Source organism: Podarcis liolepis (assembly GCF_965112155.1).
Source record: "Podarcis liolepis genome assembly, chromosome: 17".
NCBI classification, from domain to species: domain Eukaryota; kingdom Metazoa; phylum Chordata; class Lepidosauria; order Squamata; family Lacertidae; genus Podarcis; species Podarcis liolepis.
The window spans coordinates 27,418,433-27,444,712 of NC_139571.1; the positions used below are offsets into that span (position 1 = coordinate 27,418,433).

Genomic DNA, 26,280 nt, shown 5'->3' on the forward strand with positions numbered 1-26,280 from the left:
GGAGCAATATTTTTAGGGAACTGTGAGGGATTCGGCTGAGCTTTTCTTTCTTTACAGCACTGAACCATTTGTGAATATGAATTCTGAACGTGCAGAGCTTGAGAGGAGAACATTGTACATCTGTCTAGGGGCTCCCCTGAGGCAAACTTAGTGAAGGTGGAGGGCTTGTGCCTCCGCTGAGCCTCACAAACTTCTTCATGTCAAAAGCATACCAATAAAGTTTTGCTGCCTTTGCAGTTCTCTCTCACCAAATTCTTAAGCAAAGTAGCAAAAAGCTGTCTCCCTGGATATAAATAATGCAGGATTTCCAGAAAATGGGATGCAGAGATATCCTATTAGAATTACAGTGCAAACAGGAGGAAAAGGTTGCGTTTTGGAGGGAAAGTTTGTTGAATAGTGAAATAATCTGCTCAAGTAGGGAATGCATAAGATACAAATCATGATGCATATTGTGTCATTGATTAGAACAGAAGGTGCATATTTATTGCTGGAGTTTGGGCAGTGAATGAAAACAATGATTGCATATTCTCTCTCCCCCCCCCCATCCATTTATGTTCCCTAATATCTGAAGGCTAAGCTAAGTCATAAACGCCTAATAGATTTCACTGAATGTAAGAGCTCCATGATGGAACTTGTGTTATCTTAATACACAACATTAGTTGTGTAAGCACAGCAGCAAGTCAGTCTAGCTGTCACGTAACTATCTTCCCAAACACTTGCTGCCATTTCTCAGTGTTGTTGTTTGTATAGGAACTTGATTGGTTTGATGCAAAAGCATTTTTTCCATACACATGCAAGCAAACACACACACACACACACACACACACACACAATGTTTTATCAACCATCAGCCCATCGCTTTGCAGGTGTCAATTTTAGAGTGAGGGGAGGAGAGTTTGTGATGGGGTGAATGCAGTCTGTTGAGTTGGCAACAGTTTACTTGGGGCCAAACAAGACATGACATTGGGTGCATTTAATTTAAAAGGGTATTGGGAGGAGGAGAGGAAGCAGGATCAGGACCACAGCAGATGGGGAGAGGTAATTAGCCCTCCCCCCCCCCCTTCTAGCCACAATTCCATCAGAAATCCTACTGCTATGTTGCTATTTGCATTGGTGCTAATGGAAGTTTTCCTTGTAATGCAAATAGCAACATTGGGGGGGGGGGCAGTTGCTGGAATTATAGCCAGAAGCAGGAAAGAGTTAACTCCCTCTGCCTATGGTACTGATTCTGCTCTGACCCCTGGTGCAGCAACCATTTTACATACACATGCATAAGACATGTTAACTGTGATAACACACTTAACGTCACATCTTGTTTGGCCTTTGTGTAATACGGAGGATATGCCTCATTTGGAGATCAATTGGCATGTGATGTTTTCTGTGCTATTTCTCTGTTTATTCTTCTTGTTACTCCATGCTCCATTTCTGGTGTTGTCTCTCAATCCCCAATTGCATCTTTCACTCGCTTCCCCTTGACAGATCCTCTCGCCCTTGATACAACATCTTCCTACTGGGACTTTTTTGTCTCCTGGCATCCTTCTGCCTCCTTCTGTTCCCATGTTTAGACGCTTGGTAAAAATTCACCTCTTCACTCTGGCATGCTCCAGCTTCCTTGCAAAGGGTTGCTGTTTGCTCCCCTTCCCTTGTTAGCAAGGTTGCTTAGATTGTATGCCTGAAGTCAGGGCTTGCAATTTTGTACCTAGTCACTTTATGTGCTGTGTTGCTGTTACAATTTCTGCTTTGCGTCTTCTTCTGAAAGCATTGAAATCCCTCTGAAGCAGCTGCTTCTCTGAACTGCTTACTCCCAGCAGTGCCCTTTTTTTTTAGCAAATGAAATGTAGCAACACTGTAAACAAATCTGATAGGCAACTGACTTCTTGAATGTGGAGGTCTGCAGGTAAATGCGGGGTGTGAATTTCCTCACTCATGTTTCGAAGGAAAATCATATTGCTGCTCCTCTTATGTTAGAACCTCAAAGGAATGGACATTAACTTTGCTCTGGTGGTGCCACAAGCCTGATTCTGCAAAGAGCCTGCAGGAGAGAACAGAAGCCTCATTTTTTGCCATCAAATTATATGCAGACGTGCCTTCCTTGTTCAGAAATGAGTATTTGTATTTAATCCAGTTGGTGTTCCATCTGTGTTAGAAGTCAGTTATCGTACATACCTGCCCAAACCATGTAGACATATTTATGTTCTGCTCTCAGTAAACTGGGTAGTTCCCAGAGGAAAAACAACATATGCCTTAGCCGGGGGGAGTGCTTACATTACTTCCATTGTTAAACTCCTGCTAGTACCTGTTTATCCTGGTGACTGCAGAAGCCAGCCACTTTTTTCAACAAACAAACAAACAAACAAACGAAAAGGTGCATTAGAGGTCCGCTTTACAGAATGCAGATTAACATACCCTCCAAGTGTCCCTATTTTCCAGGGACAGTCTGGGAATTTCAAAAGCCACCCTGACTTCTGATTTGATCCTGGAATGTCCCTATTTCCTCTGCAAGTGCTGCCACCACTGAGCTCCAAGGATGAGCCGGCACTTGTCCTGAGAAGGGATGGTGGCAGTGACAGCTTTGAGGAAGCATCCTGTGGCCTCTCCATGGCTGCTGTTGCTGGCCTCCTGCCTTGGGCAGCTCATAGCAGAGAGTGGGTGAGGAGGAGGAGAGACTGCCACTACCCAGGCCCAGGCCCATGCGATGTGCCGGCTCTGAGGGGCAGGCAGAGGGCAGAGCCACCCTGGGCGGGAAGAAGGGTCACAGAGCACAAGGAGTCTTGCTTCTTCTTCTTCTTTTTCATGCTTTGTGTGTCCACGTCTAATCTTGCCCCTTTCTAAAAATTATTTATTGGTCTGTGTTTTTCTTTTTCTAAAACTACCAAGGAATAAACTAAAATCAGGATAAAGGGGGTTTCTCAGAATGGTGGAGGGCATGCATATTGTGTCCCTTCTTCTGATATGAAATGCTGGGGGGGGATGGGGCACCAAGGAGCATCAGGGGGTTTTTTTTGGGGGGGTGAAAAATGTCCCTACTTTCATCAGAGGAATGTTGAAGGGCATGGCTCAACAGTCAAATCCTATACAAATTGAGCAGAAATACTTAGTTTTACGTCTAAAGGTAAAGGTAAAGGGACCCCTGACCCTTAGGTCCAGTCGTGGCCGACTCCGGGGTTGCGGCACTCATCTCACTTTATTGGCCGAGGGAGCCGGCGTACAGCTTCCGGGTCATGTGGCCAGCATGACTAAGCCACTTCTGGCGAAACCAGAGCAGCGCACGGAAACGCCGTTTACCTTCCTGCCGGAATGGTACCTATTTATTTACTTGCACTTAGGGGTGCTTTTGAACTGCTAGGTTGGCAGAAGCAGGGACCGAGCAACGGGAGCTCACCCTGTCGTGGGGATTCGAACCGCCGACCTTCCGATTGGCAAGTCCTAGGCTCCGTGGTTTAACCCACAGTGCCACCCACGTCCCAGTTTTACGTCTATGTAATGCAATTAAGGAAAGCAGGATGTTTGGGACTGGCAGGGCTTGGACGTATGTGTGTCAGATACAAGGGGACTGGAAACTGACTTGCGAGAAGGGGCCAGCAATTTATGGAGCTCAGTGACCCCCCCCGGAGGCAGGAACCAGGACCAGAGAAACATTCAGGACTATCAAGGACGGTGGGTGGAACACTGGTCATGTCAGATGAGGAGGGAGAGGCTGATCAGGCAAGTGGAGGGCTGAGCGAATTCCCCCCATCTCCTGACCTGCTGTCTCCTAGAACCTGAAGAGGAGTGAGGAGGGAAGAGCAATGCTGGCTGCCATGCAGGCGCAGTCTCAGGCTGCAAGCATGTAGCCTATCGGAGGAGGAGTACATAATCCAATGGAGAGAGCGTGGCTCCCTGTTGCTGCAGCTGCTCTGTAGGATGGATGGGGAACAGCTGCCTAGACAAGGGCATAGCATGGGGGCAGGGGGCAAAGCCTCAGGTGCATGATTTTTAGGAAGCACACCCAGGGATCCCCACTGCACATGAGCATCATGTTTCAGGGCACATCTCTCTATGCATCCATTGCACATCTGGGAGCCTGGGTTCATGTGCCACTTTCCTTTGGTGTGCTAGAGATTATGTCTTTACAAAAGGATTTGTAGTTTGAATACCCGGCTGATATATTTTTGGAGAAGAGCAAATTTTGGGAGGTATCCTTATCCCGTTTATCAAAATATATAAATATGATATATAAATGTGCATGGATATATATGTTGGGATGAGGGATAAATGGTTGCACCGTTCTTTGTGTTGTGACTTGCAGAAACCTTAAAATTGTTGCTGTTTTTTTAAATACAAACTTTGTTCAGCCCAAAACTTTGAATGACTTTGAGGACAATAGAAGGTCAGCACCGAGTAAGATCATAAATAAAAATGAACACGCTCAAGCTCTTTTAAGTATGGTACTTTGATGTATATTATTATTTTCAAATATATCAGATATTGGGCAAACACTGCAAAGTGTGCTAAGGATTCAATAAACAAACTGACAAGGGCAAATGAGTCACCTATTAAAAATAAGTCTGGAGGTGAGTGTTTTAGGATGGTAGCAGCTGTTTACAGAGCAGAAGGAAATGTAAGCATCAGCTCTAAAATTTGCTACAGCAGTTGGGCAAGATATTAGCATTAAAGTTGTTCAATTCCAAGATTATGCATAAAATAAGCCTGTGTACTGATGGTGTGCTTTTTGCACTTGAAAAACCAAAAAATATATTTGCAAGAATTTCTGGTAGTAATTTAGTGGAATAATTAAGTGGAATAATTAATTCTGCAGGCATGGGGGGTACTCAGCTATTGCTTACTGGAATCCAATGCAATAACAAGCCGTTTGTGTGTCCTTTAATTAGCTGTATATCATAATTATATTATATTATATTATATTATATTATATTATATTATATTATATTATATTATATTATATTATATTATATTAATGTTCAAAGAAATTTAAAAATAGGTATGTGAGTGTGTGCGCATGCGTATGTGTGCCAGCATGCATGTCATTCTGAGGAAAGCAGGTATGTCTTCTCTGAGCTATAATGGAAGTCTTGGAAAATTTTATAAATCTAAGTCGAGTCTGAATTTCTCGCCATTAATATGTGAGAGGCATTTGATTCAGGGTTATCAGGAAACCTAGAAGTTTTGGAATGACATAATTTAACTAAATGGGGGGATCTTTTATGTAATAAATCCCTTCTTTCTGTATATCTTTCATAGCAATGTATAATTATGCAAATGTCAGTATGGAGCAAGATCATCTCTTCTTCTTTTTTGAGTACTTGCAAATATATATATTTAAAGCCCTTTAAGTAGACATTTCGGAAGTATCAGGGAAAGGTCACCATTTGAGGAATCTATTGATACGTGGTTAATGAAGAATATTTATACTGAAGTGCTAGACATTAGTCTGGAAAGGGAGGAATCAAGTCCCACAGAAGAAAGTGGGGATATCTAAATATAAGAATCTTATAAGATGGTTGGAAATTGCTTGGGCTTCTGTACCATAAAAAACCAAGAAGTGTAAACTTGAAATATACTTTTATAAAAAAAATTAAGCAATACTAGATGCTTGTAGGGCCGTCCCACCCATGAGGCAAGGTGAGGTGACCACCTCAGATGGTAGGATTCACAAGGACAGCAGATCCCAATGTCGCTCTTTTTCCCCCACCCCTTTATTCCTGATATAGATTCCTGATATAGATCTTCCCTCATCCCTCATCCTACTTACCTGAAATTTGGGGGTCCACCTCAGCTGCCAAAATGTCTTGGGCTGGTCCTGGGTATTTGACCCTCCAGATGTTTTGGGACTACAATTCTCTCATTCTTGACCACTGGTCCTGTTAGCTAATGATGATGGGAGTTGTAGTCCCAAAACATATGGAGTGCCGAGCTTGGGGGTGCCTGCTCTTTAGGCTCACAAAATAATGTGGAACAAACCCAGCCAGCTACTGGAGATTTAGATTTTCTTTCTTCTTCAGCAGTTTGTATATCTAGTGCCAGTGTTCAAAAATCTACTGGCAACGAGTAATTCAAATTATTATAAGATAGTGGCACCTCCCTCCCCCCAGCCCCACAACTGCCACCACAGGGGCATCGAGGACCATCTTAACCTATCAGTAATAGCCTTTTAAAACAAAATTGTTGTAATCTTATATAAACTGCTTTGTGAGGTCCACCTCAAAAACATTGTATAAATTGGGTCCTCCCTTAAAGAGGGCACATGTTGCGCTGAGACCTGGCAACCAAACCCTGTGTTGTGGGCAGGTTTGATTGAATAGCCACAACACCCAATTGGTAGGTCCCTTGATGCTGGGTTTAATCAGGCTAATGGGATGCAGGCTAAACGGATTAAGGAACCTATATAGACCTATGCATGTGACCCAGAGCATCCTCTTTCGGTGTGTGCATCAGAACACCCGCCCACCTCTCCCTATATTCAGGGCTGTGATCTTGACCTTGCTATGTCGTCGTATGTTGTCTGTCGTTGGGACAGGGGTAATTTTCCCCACTTGGCTGGTGCCATTTGGGTTTCGCCTGCTGCGTCGCAAATCGTCACAACTTGTAAGGTTGCGGATAGGCTCTGGTTCAGGTGATAGGGATGGGAGAACGCTCTTGCCATCCCTATGTGAAGGGTATTCCATTAAAGGAATCCAGGGACTCAATGGTTTGGTCAACCCTGTGAGGGGGTTGTGCCTGTGCCTGAGTCCACGGGGACATCTGGGTGGTGGACATAGCCTGTTCCCGGCTTTCCGCCTATTCAGGTGTTCACCCTAGGCTGACCTATGCTGGTGCCCTGGGTCAGCGCTACCTGCAACTGTGCAGGGAGCTGGTCGAACCAGAGCCTATGCAACCACTTATTTGCTGTAATCAATAAAGTTGTGGCCTAAATTCTGCCAAAAACCAAACCAAAATTTGAGTCTTGTCTGAATTTATTTAAGGGGGAGGTTTAAAGGTCTGAACACGCAAATACAGTAAGGAGGTAAGATGCAATTACTGCTTACCTGCGAATCTATTAACTGTTATCCTGTGTGATATCTCACTCGTCATTAAGTTTCAGTGTTTTCCAATAATAAACTTAGGCTTCCTCGAGACAATAAACAAACAACCTGGATGTGGCCTTAAAAACAAGTCAGTGGAATGAGGCCTGCAACAAAAATGTGGTGTGTACTGTTCCTGTTTGAGGTGCCAATGAATTGAATTATACATAGCACCTTAAAGACCAACTAAGTTAGTTCTTGGTATGAGCTTTCGTGTGCATGCACACTTCTTCAGATACACTGAAACAGAAGTTGCCAGATCCTTCTATATAGTGAGAAGGTGGGGAGGGGTATTACTCAGAAGGGTGGTGGGAATGGGTGATTGGCAGATAGCTGAGATGAGCCTGTTGACGACTCTTAACGACTGCAATAGGTCTTACAGGAAAAGGCAAGGGGTGAGAAGGTGAGAAATGGCTTAGTCATGTATAATGAGATAAGAATCCAATGTCTTTGTTCAAACCAGGTCTCTCCCTGGTTTTAAGTTTGGTAATGAGTTGTAATTCAGCAGCTTCTCTTTCCAGTCTATTTCCAGTCTATTTCCAGTCTATTTCCAGTCTATTTCCAGTCTATTTTTTTATTTTATTTTATTTATTTATTTTGACTATGGCAGACCAACACGGCTACCTATCTGTAACTTGAATTATACGATTGAAGATATCATTCAGTTTCTGCTGGCATCTCTCAACACCTATGTCTGCAGGCTACTATACTGTAGGAAGAAATGAAGGAAGAAAAACACAGTAGACTGCTCTGAATCCCTTAGAATTTTGTCAGATTGAGCCCGATTCAAATGGTAGATTTTAACCTTTATGGACCTGTGTGGTCTCTGATGAGAGATATTTTAAGGATCATCTGTAGAATACTGAACTCTTTATATGTCGGATTTTGATTCACAACCCTCAATGTGTTGCTATTAATAAATGGTCTGTTTGCTTCATATAAAGTTTCTGTGTTGTGTGTTCTTCAGTCGCAGTCATACTGTGGTTTTGTTGGGTTCAGGGAAGCATAAAGAGCTCATGACTCTTGTGTAAGATGCATGTAAAAACAAGGCTTAATTAGAGAAAGCACGGGCTCTATAATCTGATTTTTGTGTGAGAAGTCGACTATGGAACATACAAAACAATGTCAGTGTATTTGTGACATCAGTACAAGGGAGAACCAGGCTTGTGGTTTGTGGATGCCAATATTACTATCCTTGTGAATTCCGCAGAATATAAACTAGATTTTACCTAATGTGTTGGCTAGACTTCACTCAACCAGGGAAGCATAACATAGCACCATGCATATTGATCGTGCTATATAAATAATATATAATAAAATATAATATTGATATATCTTCAGCTAGGTTTATGTTTGGCTTTACAGATAGAAAAGTAAAAGAATAAGCTTCAGTGCTTAAATGAGAGGGCTAAATGGCCCCAGAAATTTGTTTCAGAAGCCAATGTAAGGCTTTGAAAATACACATTTCCTTCCTCTCAGCAGCAAGCAAATATGCTTGAGATTGCACAGCAGCTACAGTGTGTATTTTCTTCATCAACCACATACATGCTGGGTTATTCGGGAGGGGGCAGAGAGGGCAGCTTTCTGGTAGGTCTGAGCCTTTACAATTGAAGCACCAGGGTTTTTATTCAAATAAGTTGCGTGCTGAGGTCCCCCAAAACCCCTACCCCAATAACTCACACTTCACACATAATTTTTGTTTAAGGTTTTTGGCATAATTTTGGCCACAACTTTATTATCATACAAATTGAGAGTGGTTGCTTAGGCATTGGTTATGACTAGCTGTCCCCTCCCGCCTTGGGGGACAGCACTGACTCCTTAGTCAGTCCCGGAGAAACAAGATCAGGGTCAGCTGGAGCTGCGACACAGACCCTCAGCTACTCCCCGCATGCTCCTTGAAGCTTACGCGGCCCGCACCCTGCCGTCAGGGTTTGGACGAAGGGGATGGTAAGCTTCAGAATTCCTTTAACGGAATACCCGTCAGCAGCAGCATTGGAGGAGCAGGCACAGCCAATCCATACCCCTCCACCAACCAATTTTTAACCAATGCCTAACCGCCAACCTTACAAGTTGTGACGATTTGCTAAGCAGTAGGCAAAACCCAAAAGGCACGCACTAATCAGCCAATTGGAAAAATTCCTACTGGGCCCCCGCAGCAATGCGGACGACCCCATGACAGGCAGAGCAAGGTCAAGGCGCAAGCCCAAGCAAGGGAGGGCGGGCGGGAGATCCGGTGTCCACAGCGAAAGAGAAAGAGAAAGCTGTGGACCTTGCTTATATAATCACTGATCCCACCCCTAAATTGGCAACATCAATTTTACCCCAGTAACAACATCCTCCAATCTGCTCCAGGCCCCATGAACTCTATACTGCCTGGCAACTAGATGGGGTTTTGTTCGGCCCCATCCGCAACACGTGCTCTCTTTTAGTGAGAACACGCTTTATCATGTCACTTAGCTCAGAAATATTTTGTTAAACTGAGTTTTTTTGTGAATTGTGTGATATTATCAGGGGTTACCAACCATTTGGGCCAGTGGAATTCTGGGAAAGTGTCATGGGCACCAGTGGGGGCGGGAAATGGCTGCTGTGGGGGCCAGGCACATCACAAAATGGCTGCTGTGGAGGTGTGGCATACCACAAAATGGCTGCCATAGGAGCATGCATAATGGCTTCGTGGTAAAAGAGGCTGAGAGCGTACAAACAAGAATTGAGCAAGAGAAACAAATTGTACTGTATATTGTTTGAAATCACTTTGCTAGATTTGATAAATCACAACCAAGCAGTGTGTTAAAAATAGATGCTTATATAAAAACACCAGACTTTCGTTGCCCTAATAAATATTGAGCATTATAATAAGAATCAAGAGGATAGATGGGGAAAAGGTTGACATGGGGTGGAATCCATTTCCTTTGCATCAGCTGAATTTGAATGTCTTTGAAACAAAATTTCTTCCAAAAACTCATTACTATAATAAAAGCAGATGTTCTGCCTGAAAGTGGACATATACCCAAAATGCTTCCAACGGGGAGTCACGGAAAAAGACCTTCTCCTTTCCTGCCCTTTTCACAACCGATTTTGCATTTGATATGCAAAGAGAGGTTTAGGGGAAGAAAACAAATAGAAACATCCAGCTCTGAAGTGTCAGCAGCTTGTGTGTCTGTGTGTTGGCAGGCCTGTTGTCAGTGTCTGGCTGGTCATAGATCATAGAATAAAAGAATTGTGGAGTTGGAAGGGACCCTAAGGATCTTCTAGTCTAACCCCTTGCAATGCAGAAATATACAGCTGACCCATCCGGGGATCAAACCTGCAACCTTGGCGTTATCAGCACCATGCTCTAACCTACTGAGCTATCCACTCAGTGTCAGTGCTATCCACTCAGTGTCAGTGCCTGGCATCTGTGGGTAACTACTAGGGCCCCAGCATCCTGGCAGCTCCCACTCTTGACACTAGCCCTGGACCCACATTTGTGTTTTTTACAATATGATATTTTAAAAAACCTAACATAGTATGGCTGTGTCTAGCTGCCATTTTGATTTCCCACCCTGTCCTCAATATGACGTTACTGTGGGGCGAGGGTGGCTCGTCTTTGTCAGCCCTATGACATGACTTGGCCAAAATGGTCTTGGGTGTCAAATTGGTAGTTTTAATTAGGCCCTCAACCACAGTTGCAAAGAGCAGACAGAGAGCCACAGCACTGAGGTCAAGATTGGGGGACCGATGGTTTCCTAGGCTGGATCTGGCCTGCTAGTTATGGGGCATCCACCCCTTCTCTAGAGCATTTTAGATTTAGGGTGGCACTATTTGGAGCACTGCTACCAGTAAGCCAAGCATGGCCAACCAATATAGGAGTCCTCCTAGAGGGCATTTTACCCCAGGGCTCCCTCAGACCTGGAGCCAGTCCTGGAGAGAGAACAGGAGAGACTAAGGACCAGATGAAATGAGAAACTTATGGTCTCATTCCAATTCATATCTTTTTTTTAATTAAAGAAATAACAGGTGCAGGGCTAATTAGGACTGGAACACACTGTGGGGAGGGATTGTTCATTTGGATGTGGGTGATTCTATTTCTGATCCATGACACTTTTTACTAATCAGCCCACTGCATTTCCGCATTAATTGTTCGTTTGTTTTAAAAAAACAAGTATTTTGTTTTAAAGTATTTTAATGTGTGTTTTCCAATTTCCATGTATATTTAAATATGGAATATCTAGATACATATTTTAATATGTTTGTTCGGAATTGCATTGCAACGTTGGAAAATGAGCAGTGACTGAATTGCTCGGTCATCTTCAGCTTTAAACCTGCCCCACCTGTGAAGTCATCTCAATTTTTTTTAATTAAAAAAAAAAACCCACCCTCAAAGCTGCTGTTCATCCCAGGAGGTAATTTGCCATAAGCAGCTTTGGCGAGGGAAACTTTTACCAGGATCATGCCTTAGGGATAAAGTTTAAATTGCATGTCCCCACAATCTGGGGTCTTCATCCTGATGTGTTAAATATTATCACACCTTTGTCCTGGATGCTTTTGTTTATAATCAGTCTTCAAGGCCTTTGTAAGACCATGCTTCCAAAATGAATGATCCCCCTGGGCCAAACACAGCACAGCAGTCATGCAATCTGAAAGGCACTTGAAAATCCATTCACACCTACTCATCCCTTGTAGACCAAGGCAGATGCCAAGCTGCCATATTGAGCTTTCCTAAGTGGCTGGTTGGCTGGTGTTTAGCATGGCAAACCACAAATGCTGAGATCCTCAGATAGGTATTTCCTGGAAACAAACAATAATATAGAAACTTTGATGACTGTACAGCCACTATCTCCGTGATTTTCAAAATGTGTTCTGGGAAATCCTGGTATTCCTCAGAAAGTTACTGGGGATTCTTCTGAGCTGCAGTGGCCCACAGGTCTTTCATAAAAACAACAGGGGCTTCACCCATGCAGTCAATTGGCCTGTGGAGGAAATAGGAGCAAGACTGTTGGCTGTACATCAGTAGCCATACCTATACCCAGGCTTGTGCAGAGGTTGTCTGAGGCCAGGGCAGGAATCTTGTTACTGTACAATAAAGTTATAAACTAAAAAGGGAAAGAGGGGAAAAGCAGCCAGTCCCTGATGGGTCCCCTTCAGCTGGCTTAGCCATCTGAAACCCAAGGCAAGTATACCTAGCTGCTCCCTCCTCTACACTTGCCAAAAGAGCATTAGTGAGATAGAGGTCTCAGATTGTTACATGTGTACAGATCTTCTGCTTGACTGAGATCCCTTTATTGGTGACCGAGTGGAGGATCCCTAGTTACATGTAATCTAGGACCCTTGTTACAGAATAATGTGTGGTAGAATGATTGACAGAAGGAGAGCATGCTGGAATGGAAAGTGAAGTCAGAGCAGAGGTGCCAACTTGAATAAAATATTGGTAAGCCCCACTCTGCATAATCGATCACAAGACACGACACATGCACACCATTTGAATGTCAATGCCCATCAAATATATTTTTTGGGGGGGGGACAAAGGGACCTCGGCCCCCAGGAATTGGCTCCTATGAGTCAGAGTGACTGACAGAGAACAATTAGGGAGCTCAAATGGCAGGGAGATGAGTAGAGAACGAGTGAGCGAGATGAATAAGTGAGAGAGATGAGTAAGTGAGAGATGAAGACGGAAAAGGAATAAATGAAAGGCAGGTGGTTTGAATAGCTGTTAAAGAAGGTGGTGTGTGATGTGATGTGATGTTGGGTTATAGATAGAACCAATGTTTGTTACTCTTAACTAAAGGACGGCTTGTTCTGATTTTGTTGGCCATAGATAAATAGATTTACAGATGCTTAAATTAATGAATGTGTTCTGCACCGGGTAGATTTTAGAAACAGTATGTCTCATACCATGTGCTAGCTTTGATATATATACATAATTAAGTGTAGAGGAGGAAGGTCTTCCTGCATTTTGTGGCTCAGAAGATTGTGGCAGCAGGTTATGCACACCACTCAGAGAGCTTTGTAAGTGGATTATAAATAAGTAACATTAGTTTTAGGGAATACTAAGGAAAGCCTGGACTCAGTGGGCCAACTGAGTCACTGATGGAGTAACCACCAGAGGCCAGGAGATTGAAAGGGATCCATGAAACATTGCAGGGTCTTTCTCACTAATGCTGATTGTGTAGCTACTAGAAGGATGGGTAAGTTTTGCAGGCAAATGCTGAGGTGCATGACCAACGGGTTCAATTCAGCTCCTTCTTCAAGCATTCAGTGTTGGTGCTGACCTTTAAAGCCCTAAACGGCTTTGGCCCTGTACAGTGGTACCTTGGGTTACATACGCTTCAGGTTACATATACTTCAGGTTACAGACTCCGCTAACCCAGAAATAGTACCTCGAGTTAAGAACTTTGCTTCAGGATGAGAACAGAAATCGTGCTCCGGCGGCGCAGCAGCAGCAAGAGGCCCCATTAGCTAAAGTGGTGCTTCAGGTTAAGAACAGTTTCAGGTTAAGAACAGATCTCCAGAACAAATTAAGTTCTTAACCCGAGGTACCGCTGTATAGCTGAAGGAGCATCTCCACCCCCGTGATTCTGCCCAGACCATGAGATCTAGCTCCAAGGGCCAAAGCCATTTAGGGGTTTAAAGGTCAGCACCAACACTTGGAATTGTGTTTGTAAACATACTGGGAGACACCTTTGCACTTTGTGGGTCTCCATCTCCCAGGAAATAGATGTGTATACTGTATATCGAATGGATAGATGAAAGTAAAGTTACGTTGCTTGTTAATGTCATAGGAAGCTACAGCTCACTGTGAAGAACGATCCATCTACCTGATCTTAAAATCATGAGGTGTTTGTAATAAAATTGTTATAAGCCACAAGACTCCATCCAGTCTGGTTGCGCCATTGAGGACATGAATAACAGCTTCTTCTACTCAATGTCTAAAAGTCTTGTATAGCTTTCTTCTATTATTAATATAACAGAATGTGTGTCACTTTAAAGAGATCTGTATATCAGCTTATAATGGGGTTGTTTAGTGATGCCTAGAGGGCACTTCTGAAGGCAGCCATGTTTCCGTCTGTTCATGTTTAAAAGTCGCAAATGAGAACATGAGCTGTCATTGTAAAAGCATCAGATATTTCTGATCCAGTTGCCCAAGTTATTTTATCTAATCACTTGGTTATCTTTTTTAAAAAAAACAACCCACAGGAGAAACTCCAAAGGAGACGTACACTGAAACAGAGAACTTATGCAATATGAGTGACTCTTTTAGAACTTGTAATCAGTTCTTTCTCTTCCCTGCGGAATCCCCACTCTCTTAATTGATGGTGATTATTTGAAGTTACAGCTGCATCCAACATGCTGCAGTTTGATTCAGTCAGCTGACTGCCCAGCATAGGTAAAGGTAAAGGGACCCCTGACCATTCAGTTCAGTCATGGCCGACTCTGGGGTTGCAGCGCTCATCTTGCTTTATTGGCCGAGGGAGCCAGCGTACAGCTTCTAGGTCATGTGGCCAGCATGACTAAGCCGCTTCTGGTGAACCAGAGCACGCACAGAAATGCCGTTTACCTTCCCGCCGGAGCGGTACCTATTTATCTACTTGCACTTTGACGTACTTTCGAACTGCTAGGTTGGCAGGAGCAGGGACCGAGCAACGGAAGCTCACCCCGTGGCGGGAATTCGAACCGCTGACCTTCTGATTGACAAGTCCTAGGCTCTGTGGCATAGTGCCTTACAAATATTGTTGGATTTTATTAGCACCAGCCACCGCAGACAATGGTCAAGGATCATGGGAGGTGTAGCCCAACAGCATCTGGAGGGCAGCACGTTGGCTAATGCTGAACTAGAGTGTCAGGTGCTGAAAAAGCCAAGGTTGCAGGTTTGATCCTCATATGGGACAGCTGTGTATTCCTGCACTGCAGGTAATTGGACAAGATTACTAAATGGTCTCTTCCAACTCAACAATTCCTTGCTTCTATGAAAGAGCGTGGTGGCACTCTGAGGAATGATTTCCAGTTTCCTTTCATGCTGGAGCAAGGTATGGGTCAACAACTGCAATTACATTTTACATATTCTTCCCAAGAATAACATTTGTAATTTTCCTCTACTGCAGAACATAGTGGCCATCTTCTAACGAGAGGTGACAGAAGCATATTTGAAAAACGAAAAATATGAAAGCTGTGTATAAAACTATGCTTTAGCACATGCACTGCTTGCTGGTTCATTTCTGGGTGCTAATGGAGTTGACTTATTTTGGCCTGTAAGAACTTCTACAGTGCATATATTAAGGGCTTCATGGCCTTGTTGTGTTATATGGGGACTTTTCTTGTAGGGATTACTTGCCCTAGCACTGCAAAACCTTTTATCTTCAGAAAATTGCTTTGAAATAAAGCTGCAATTAATTCTATAGCAAATTTGTTTATAAAAAGGAAGCTTTGTGCTTGATGTATTGATTTTTATTATTTTGTCTTTTGGTATATTGTGCACTCTATTTAAATACATTTATGACAATTTTAAACTGTTGTAAAGGTTTCTGCAAAGGTGAACAGGGAACGAAGGTAACAGATCAATAGCAAATGTAACAAAGAATACATAACAAAGAGCTACGGTTCATATATTGCTGAAGAGATTAGCAGTTCGTTTTTTAAAGCTTCAGAGTGTGTAGTCTCTTTCGAAATATGTAAAGTGTTATGGCAAGCAATGCACTTTTTGTGCCTGGATGTATCCAGTGGGCTTTCTTTGGACTCAGGATTTGATCTGCTGTAGCAGAGATGTGTTATGAGTCGCTCTCTTGAACTTCCTCCAGGAAGCGTCAACAAGCAAGGATGTGACTTACAGTTTACAAAGAAAACTGTTGGAAATTTCTCCCCAGCCCCTGCCCTCCATAAGGAGCCTGAACTCCAAAGGCAAAGCTAAGGCAGGCTATCACATTTAATGAAGTCTGAATGTTTCTTTATGACCTGTAGTTACAAAGCAGCTGCTGTCAGAGCCTCCGAATAATATCAGAGGCTTAGGTGGCATTCCTTTAGGGCGAAAAGGGATTCATGGGACTGTCAAGGGGGCCCAGACATCTAATATAGCGTCTGGGCTGTATCAAACCTACTTTATTTGGTTTCCATGAAGGTGCTCGTAGTACAAAAAGGTTAAGATCTGCAACATATTCAATAAAAGTGGCTTGTACATGAAATGTTGAACTATTCATGGGTGAGAATAAAGGAACAAAGAACTACAACCCAAGTTAAATAGCTTACAAGCACAGCATAAAATGTAACTAGTGAAGCCCTTTCACACGATGTCAAAAGTCGGTGGTAGTTTGGCATATTTATAGAGCAATTCTAAGTGGGGCCAAGAGGGATGGGATTGGATGTTGAACCTCCAACAGTAGCTTTCATCGCCCTCAGGCAAAACCCAGTCCTCACTTGCAGCTGGCAAAGGGAGCTGGGCATGTTTAGCCTGGAGAAGAGGAGGTTAAGGGGCGATATGCTAGCCATGTTCAAATATATAAAAGGATGTCACATAGAGGAGGGAGAAAGGTTGTTTTCTGCTGCTCCAGAGAAGCGGACACGGAGCAATGGATCCAAACTACAAGAAAGAAGATTCCACCTAAACATTAGGAAGAACTTCCTGACAGTAAGAGCTGTTCGACAGTGGAATTTGCTGCCAAGGAGTGTGGTGGAGTCTCCTACTTTGGAGGTCTTTAAGCAGAGGCTTGACAACCATATGCCAGGAGTGCTCTGATGGTGTTTCCTGCTTGGCAGGGGGTTGGACTCGATGGCCCTTGTGGTCTCTTCCAACTCTATGATTCTGTGATTAAAGGCTCGCAGGTAAGTGGCTGAGCTGCCATACCCCACCATCAACTTTTCTTGCATCGTCATATTATTCCACACATAGGAGCCAACTGCAAAGGGCTGAGGTCCCTCCTCCCCCTCCCCCAATAAACAGTTTGAGGGGTCCATCCCCCCAAGTTGATGGGCATTGTCATTTAAATGGTGTGTGCACCGTGTCTTGTGATCAATTATGCAGGGCAGGGCTAACCTTTCCCTTCTCGCCCTCCCCCCAATATTTTATTCAAGTTGGCACCCTTGATTCCCAAGTATGATGGTGTTATCTTGGTTTTTTATTTTTACTTCTCGGTGAGCAAGAGAAGTGACGATATATTGGTCCTGCTTCTTACCATCCTGACAAGCAGAAAAGAACCCTTTTCTCCAGCCTTATTAAAACATTTTTATTTCTCTTTCGGACTTCCTCAGGTGTTTGTCCTAAAACAAAAGCCCCACATTCACATTTAAACTTTAGGGAGAATATGCTGGCATTCCCCCCCCCCCCAAATTCCTTAGACCCGAAGCAGGAACCACAAAATTTGATCAAAACTTTGGTGGCAATTGTGAATCTAAATGATTGGTTTATTCCCTCTAATTGAGTCAGGTCATCCATGGTGTAGTTACTGTAGTTAGCCTTTCTTTGGTACCAGAGCTATACTTGAATGTCAGTGCCTGCAGTCCTTAGCCTTCCTTCCTTCCTTCCTTCCTTCCTTCCTTCCTTCCTTCCTTCCTTCCTTCTGCTGTTGGGAACAAGTTAGTGGTGCTTCTGTTAATGCGCAAAGTGTGGGCATTCCAACATGTTCTCAGATGTCCAGTAAGCATCTCTTGAATTGGAGCTTTGGGAAATTTCGGAACTATCTCCCTCTTAGCATCCACTGCTTTTGTACCATCTCTGCTTCTTATTGCATCCAAACTCCAGACAGTTCTTCATTTGAAATTTGTGTGTCTCTGGGATTGCAGTCAGGCATCTAAGTAAGACTATTGCAAAGAAGGTGGGTGGGGAGACTCTTCGGCATTCGGCATTACTATTTTTGAGTTGCTATATCCTTGTTAGATTTCTCAACTGTTGTTCATTTAAATGCTATATTTATTGTATCTGTTGATCTTCAATCACCTCATTCCCAGAGCATCAGCCACCGAGTGAAAGAACAGACTGTGCCGTTCAAAAGAGACCAATCCTTTTAGACAGAAAAGAGAAACCATGTACATAATATTACTTGATTGTCCCTAGCATTTTTATTTTTAAAAAATGATATTTATTAAGGTTTCAAAGAAAAAAATTACATAGATAGAAAGAAAAGGGGGGGAAAGATAGAAATAAGAATAAAAGAAAAATACAAAATACAAAAAAGATAAAAAACACTTTAAAAAATACATCAATCTTTCCACCTTACATTCATTTCCTTGCTTCCCTGACCTCCTCACACCTCCCTTTTTTGTATTCCAATTCAGTTAGTTAATTCAGCAATTTCTTTCCCTCTTTGTTTTTATCTTAATCCTTTAACTTAATATATTATAACTTTGGATTCTCACCTGTTAATAATCCATTTTTACATACACCTTTATAACATTACTGCTTAAACCACTTAACTTCATTCTGACATCATTCTAACATTCATTAATTTTGCAATATTTCTGTAAATAATCTTTAAATTTCTTCCAATCTTCTTCCACCGACTCTTCTCCCTGGTCTCGGATTCTGCCAGTGTCCCTAGCATTTTTATGGCATGGAAATCGTTTCCTGTTCTAGCTGTTAAGTTGATTACAATACTCCACATTTTGACCCAGCATTTTTAAAAAGTTGAGATCAGTTCGGCGTTCAGACTCTTCCCATTGCAGATGGGAGATGGCTGAAGCCAAGAGATGGTGGCTTCCTGTGCCCATCTCGTGAATTAGTTAAATGAGACTGTGGCGATCACACAGGGTCCCCGGACATTTCACCATCTATTGATCCCTGTGCCACCACTTTATTTCTCGCTGCCACCACCCAGGCCCTACCTGGGACAATACTGAGTCCAGTCAGGGTTAAATTGGAACATAAACTTCTGTTTATTTATTGCAATTTAACAAGCGTGTGGTTTCATAAACGGTATCAGTCCATTACAATCATGGGGTGCCTATCCAGACCTATAACTTCTGCTATCTGCTCTCACTCACTAAACCACCTCTCAGATATTTACTTGTCTTCCTAGTTCCTAACTGTTCCTGACTCAGCTTATTTCGCTGCACTAACTCAACCTACCCACAGACTCCATCCCAATTCACTCCCACTCCAACCAACCACCCAACTCCCCCTTCACCCCTCCCAGTGATGGTTTTATAGTCCCTCTGAGTCCACCCCCCTGGGTTCTGATTGGGTAACCTGTTTAACTATTTCACCTCCAGCACTCTCATATGTTAACGTCACAGAGACGTGAGCCTATCTTCCTCTATCTTTTTCTCTTACCTATTGTGTTTCACTAGCTCTAGTGACTTGTGTTTATCAACCTTTACAGTGTTATGAAAGCTCTCTTTTCCTTCTCCCAATCACTAGAATAGAATTCTTCCCTTGCAGTTCTCAAAGTAGGCTGCATTAGTGATGAAGTTAAGCAAGGTATGTAATCTTTTGTGAGGATCAAGAGGTTTTTCCTACCTCCAGAAACTTCAAATTAGAAAACATGTTCCTGTAAACCACTGTGCTAATTAATGAGCGGTGGGGGCACATTATTTAGCAGGTAACCTGAATTTATGGGCTAAAAAAGAATTTTGCATTGCACGATGCCAGCAGCAGACTTGCAGGTGCACGAGGCAGCTGCAGTGTTTCCCCTTCTGATGCTTTTGCCTCTTAAGTGACTGCTACCTTCAAAAATAGGTCAGAAATCAGACTCATACTCATTTAATAGCTCATACAACATGTTTGTGTTTATTTCTGCTTCTGTATCCTATTCTATGAGTCAGGGCTGCATCACTCCTGGTTTCAGATTAATGGGGGTGCACGTGAGTCCTCACTCTCCCCTCTTTCATGCATCTTTTCATTTTATCTTTAAAATGATCCTGCAGCAGCTCATTCCCAACTAGTGTGTCCACGGCCACGAGAAAAAAATTTCACTAAGTAATGAGGGTCCTTGAGATAAATTCAAAGTGCCCACCCACAGAGGAAACTGCCCGTTACTTCTCTGTATGAATCACTGTTCTGCCATTTCAACCTTCCATGAGCAGACAGCAGGTTCCCCACTGCAGCAGTCACCCCTCCAAAACATGGAGGCTGAAGGAGCTGGGTGACAGGTATGTGATGGATGTGGGACAGAGCAAGCAATTGCAATACAGTAGTGCCTTGGGTTAAGAACTTAATTCATTCTGGAGGTCCGTTCTTAACCTGAAACTGTTCTTAACCTGAGGTACCACTTTAGCTAATGGGGGCTCCCACTGCCACAGGGCCGCTGCTGCGCGATTTCTGTTCTCATCCTGAAGCAAAGTTCTTAACCCAAGGTACTATTTCTGGGTTAGCGGAGTTTGTAACCTGAAGCGTCTGTAACCCAAGGTACCACTGTACAATATTCCTGAAGTTGACTAAGCTCTGCTGTATCCATGTATCAAGTCTACTGTAATCAATCTAGCATATCAGATTCGTTCTGGACGCTTGAGGGTAAGTGAAACAGGGCTAGAATATCCCCTGCCTGAAAACTTGGAGAGTCACTGCCAGACCATAGAAAATACTGAGCTTGATGTTCTAGATGCAGTATAAGGTAGACTCCTATGTTCCTCCTAGAAGTCTGTCTAGAAAGTTGTGTTGTTTCATTTCAGACAATTTGTCCATCTTGCTCATTGTCATCTACAATGACAGCAAGTCTCCAGTGTTTCCCTTAGCATTGCAGTGGCATTCTTTCTGTTTGGGGTCATTCCTGTTTCACTTGTTTTCAAGCATCCAGAACTAATCCGATATGCTATATTGATGAGGGTAGACCTCATATATGGTGCTGCAGTTTATCATCAGAGCTTAGTCAATTCCAGTGATGTTGTGATTCGATGCCATTACAGCCCCAGCAGAAGGCAGGAGAAGATGTTGGATTCCAAGGCATGTACACAAATTTTCCCTGCCTTTCATACAGTTGCATCATATGGCATGATTGACCGTGAGTTAAATTGTCTGTGTGTGTGTGTGTTACATTTGGTGAAATATCATTTTTACTGGGCAAGGGCAGGGTTGATATCGTCCATTTCTGTTACAAGAAGCTATAAGACACCATTGGTGGCATTGATATGGTGTGAGAAACATTCTTTGGCATGCACTTCTACGTGTAAGCAGCTGAGCCAAGTTAGAATATCTGTCATTTGTGATCCTATTGATGTTTGTGGTGAAGGAAAGCATTTTGCACAGCTTGAACAGTCTGTGGAGAGGGTGGCCTGGTGAGTAGCTAATTGATTTGAAGACCCTCTCCTCCTTCTTAGGACAAAAAATGTTGGTCCTGCCCTTGAGTGTGTGGGTGGAAACAACACATTAAAACAAAAAAAGCAAACCAAACCAACCAGAATAGTCTCAGCAGAGTTCTTAAAGTCAATACACCTTTTTCTGTTCAATATGTTTATTTTTCTAACTTACGAACCCTGGTGAAAACTATAATTTTCATTATGGGGGATGGTTTCAGCTAGTACAAATTTGCAATTCGTTTTCTGCCCATAATATTTAGCCTGTAAAGTTTTATTCTCTCCCCTAACAAAAAGAAAGGGGGGGATGAGAAGTACTGCATTGCAGCCAAACTTAAATAGATAGTTGGATGCATTTATTTCAGATGATTTTAAAATTCACCCCTCCACTGTAGACGCGGGTGGCGCTGTGGGTAAATCCTCAGCGCCTAGGGCTTGCCGATCGCATGGTCGGCAGTTCGAATCCCCGCGGCGGGGTGAGCTCCCGTCTGCGGTCCCAGCTCCTGCCCACCTAGCAGTTCAAAAGCACCCCTAAAGTGCAAGTAGATAAATAGGTACCGCTTTATAGCGGGAAGGTAAACGGCATTTCTGTGTGCTGCGCTGGTGCTGGCTCGCCAGAGCAGCTTCGTCACGCTGGCCACATGACCCAGAAGTGTCTCCGGACAGCGCTGGCCCCCGGCCTCTTAAGTGAGATGGGCGCACAACCCTAGAGTCGGACACGACTGGCCCGTACGGGCAGGGGTACCTTTACCTTTACCTTTATTTCAGATGATTTTATAATTCACCCCTCCACTATAGACACCAAGCTCAGGGCAGATTTAACAGCAGAACAAGGGATTCTGTTTTAAGTCATGAAATTTGGATTAAAGGACTATAGGAGGTTAAAATAATATTAATAATTAGTAAAATATTATTTATATGCACCATTGGTGTAGGAGATGGGCTGTTACAGATTTAATATAAGCAAAACAAAATAGAAGTAGGTCCCTGCTTACCAAAAGCTTGCAATCTAAATTTTAAAAGTTGAGGAGACAACAAAAGACAGGAGGAGGGGGAGACAAGGATAACAAGGAATGGATATGAGTAACAGCACGTGTCATAGTTAGGCTCTGGGCACTTCCAGACAGTCACTCTTTCGTGGTGGGATCCAGTCCCATATTGGCAAACTCGGGTTGTACAACACTGTGAGGTAGGTCAGGCTAAGATATAGTGACTGGCCCAAGGTCACCTAGTGAGTTCCATGGCTGAGTTGGGATTCGAACCCTGGTCTCCCAGGTCCCAGTCCAACACTCTAACCATTACACCATACTGGCTCTCGCCTTAATGCAATGTTGTCCAACCTCCCCACAAGCCAATCAGGATGAAGGCTCATTAAATAGCCAAAGTTGTATGATCCTCCCTCAAGCAAATCTGGATGCATTGTTCAGTTTAAGCAGGTTGTCCGGAGCATAGCTGTCAACCTTTCCCTTTTTTTAAGGGAAATTCCCTTATTCCGAATAGGATTCCTCGCAAGAAAAGGGAAAAGTTGACAGCTATGGTCCGGAAGCATCCTTTGTTTCAGTTGCAGGTGAGAACTAAGAGATATACAAAATAATATATGGATCTTTAGAGCCAGATTATGTGAACTGGGATCTCCATTCTCTGTGATGGGAAGCAAACTGAATGCGAGCAGCTGGAAAGAGCAGCCTTCATGACTGCTGTTGTGCCCAAGACAAACATTCCCTCAGTTTTACATCAGGAGCTAGTAAGAAGAATTGTACTTCCTCTCATTGTTTTTCTCCCGAACACTGGTAGGCAGAAGGTAAGTTGGGATCTACTGGTAGATCTCTTGCAGGAGACTGGGAAAAGTTTCCAACTCCCAGTTGTTCAGTGATGCTAACAACAAAATGGCTTTTTTTACCTAAATTAGGCTTCTAAAATAATGTGCTGAGGTAAGCAGAAGCAGACTGAGAGTGAGATCAGTTCTGCTACTTTTAATTCTGTATTCAAAGGTACCCTGGTCTCTAATTTTAACTGTATGTCTTTTGTACCTTCCTCTAGTTTTTAGATCTTGGGGTTCTAGCAAAAGACAAAGTAGGCATCTACTAAAGACTGAAAATTTATGTGAACATGCAGAGAAAACATCAGATGTGGTACTCTTGGGGTTGTAGCACTTCAGACTGAAGTGTGGGGCAGGCTCCTATTTGAATAGTCTCACTTTGAAAGCAAAAAAAAAACCTGACAAGTAGATAGAGACCATATCCAAAGGTCTTAAACTTTCAAATGTATTCTAAATCAGAGGTCCACGACCTATGATTTCCAGTGGTGCAGTCCGAGGAAAGTGTGGGGAGTGCAAAAAGAGAGAGTGCATAATTTGCTATTCAGAGCTGTGTCATTAATTTCGCCCTTATTTTTTTAATTCTTTTCAAATATCTCTTCTAAAGAGAAATTGAAGATTCCACATTTAGCTCCCTATCCACCACCGTCAAACTTAGAAGGTGAACTCATAAACTGCTAACAAGACAAAGGTTAATGTCGGAAGGGGCAAGACTGCCACTGAGTATAAATGTGTTGCTAGAGAATTTTCTAGGATGGGTCTCTCATATGGTGCATGGAAACACTAATTGTGTTACTTAACTAATAGGCCAAGCACTAAAAAATAAATAAAATACTGCTTTATAACTGGTGTCGGAACACAGTTCATTTAACATGTCTTCAAATGACCACTTAAAATACTGCTTTGGTGCATACTTCAGTGCACTTTTGAGCTCTTATCTTTCCTTAGATATGTGGAATAATTATGCTTTACGATAACCTTGGATGCCTGTTGGTATTCACGAAACAGCCATCATGCAATAAAGAATTTTATTTGAGACAGTAACAATGATTTATGGCCCATTTCCTTTTTGCTGTCAGTGTTTTTAAGCACTGATTTGAATAAAAAGACACAGGGTGAAACGAGGAAGCTGTAATCAGCAAATACAGTAATTAACTGTGCTGCACTCATTTAGCTTCTAGTGAAAGTACAAAACAAAGGAATAGAAGCAAATAGTTTGGTATTAGTGAAGCATTACTTTTTTAAAAAGAAGAAAATGAATAAATGTAATGTTTCTCATTGAGTTCTCCCAGTTTTGACTTTCTCATCCAATCTATGTCAAATCCATGTCATTTCCCCCCCTTGCATCAGAAAATAGCATTAACACAGAAACAACATAATTCACTGAACTGAGGTGGTTCGCTTTTGCAGACATTATTGGAGTGATCCAGCCCCCAGAAAGCAGCTCACATACCACTCCAGTCACACAACTCCCTTTGAAGGTTTTTAAGCAGAGGTTGGATGGCTGTCTGTCATGGATGCTTTAGCTGAGATCCCTGCATTGTAGGGGGTTGGAGTAGATGACTCCCTAGATCCCTTCCAAGTCTACAAATCTAGAAGAGTTTGGATTTGATATCCCGCTTTATCACTACCCGAAGCAGTGGGGTTGAGAGACTTCAAAGAAGTGTGACTAGCCCAAGGTCACCCAGCAGCTGCATGTGGAGGAGCGGAGACGCGAACCTGGTTCACCAGATTACAAGTCTACCACTCTTAACCACTACACCACAATTCTGTGACTAGCCTACTGCGTCAAATGCATTGCCACTGTGACATTATTGTGCAACTCAATTTGCTGGTGCCGTGTCAGAACTTGTGACATTGGCCCAACATTGGCCATTTGGTGAAATTCTAAACTTCTAGCTAAAGATAACTTTGCTCCATGTCCTACTTTTGTCTGAGGTTAGTCTGGTGCAGGCATAGATAGGCAAACTCGGCCCTCCAGATGTTTTGGGACTACAACTCCCATCATCCCTAGCTAACAGGACCAGTGGTCAGGGATGATGGGAGTTGTAGTCCCAAAACATCTGGAGGGCCGAGTTTGCCTATGCCTGGTCTGGTGGGTTCCCAGGTCATTGACTTCTCCATAGTAGAAAACAGATCTTGGGACACTTCAGCATTGTTGAGTTCCAACGCCCATCAGATCCTGCCAGCAAGGCCGATGGGAATTGTAGCACAGAAACATCTGAAGCATAGCAATTTCCTAAACTCTTCTCCTCATTCTATCAGGCCTTTTATAATGGCAACCTCTATCCCAAACTGGTGAAGCAGCACATGGGATTGCCCTTTAAACGCTGGGTTCTCTGTGTAACATTTCATTCTAAACCAGTGTTTTTGCTCCACGCGTCAGTGTGGCAGGATACCTCCACTAATATTGACTTGAGCCAGGGTTGTTCCACCTCACTTTGATGAATCATCCTGTCAAGGGAGGAAGTGGTGCAAATCAGCAGCACTGTGCAGACAGCAGGCTGGTCTCAGATCTGTCATTTTAGTACCCTAATAAAAGAACCAGCTGAGCAGCTGCAAGTGTCACTTTCTGAATGAAGGTGAACAGTACCAATAGATAGTGCAGGAGATTCAAAATATTTGTGGATGGGTATAAAGGAGATGAATCTACTTGAGGGCATTAATGCCCTGATTAATTAATTAATTAGTGGACAGTGGGAGACAGAGAGATGAAGCAAGAGAAGAATATGGAAGGACAAAACAAGATTTAGTAAATCTCTGCGTAGCTATTCTTCTGGGCAATGGCTCAGGGAAGATTTGAGTGCTATGTATGCCCATATTCACTTTGGGTGGGCAAAATGTTTAGACACACTTGCATAACTAAATGGTCCTAAATTCTGTGAGGATTAAGGGTCTTGCAGTTCAAGCATGCACTGGGATGGAGAATGTTCTCCCATCATCTCTGACCATTCGCTAGCTGGGGCTGATGAGAGCCACAGGTTTCCCCTATACATCATGGACTTAAAACCTCCTTTTTAAGAATGCCAGTTTGGAAATAGAGTGATTCTGAAGATCCTGGTGGGTTGAATAATGTGGTAAAAATACATGGTTTGGGTAGGTGGGAGAGACAGTTGGCCTTTCTGTGCGGTCCTTCACTTAATTTTCCTGAGTGCTTTCAAAACTCAGATATGTTTTGTGATGGGTATTTGACAGTAAATTAAGGTTGAAGAA

General features: G+C 43.0%; 1 protein-coding gene across 3 annotated transcripts in view; it reads left to right on the forward strand.

Annotated features, from left to right (window-relative positions):
* Positions 1–26,280, forward strand: part of LINGO2 (leucine rich repeat and Ig domain containing 2) — a 550,263-nt gene that overhangs the window by 269,566 nt on the left and 254,417 nt on the right. Inside the window, exon 1 of one of the 3 annotated variants that reach the window (XM_083482261.1) lies at positions 9,614–9,788. The exons of the other annotated variants lie outside the window; for them this stretch is intronic. The gene's annotated coding sequence lies outside the window, so the exon portion shown is untranslated. Of the gene's footprint in view, positions 1–9,613; positions 9,789–26,280 lie in introns of those variants that run through there. 3 annotated transcript variants of the gene reach the window in all.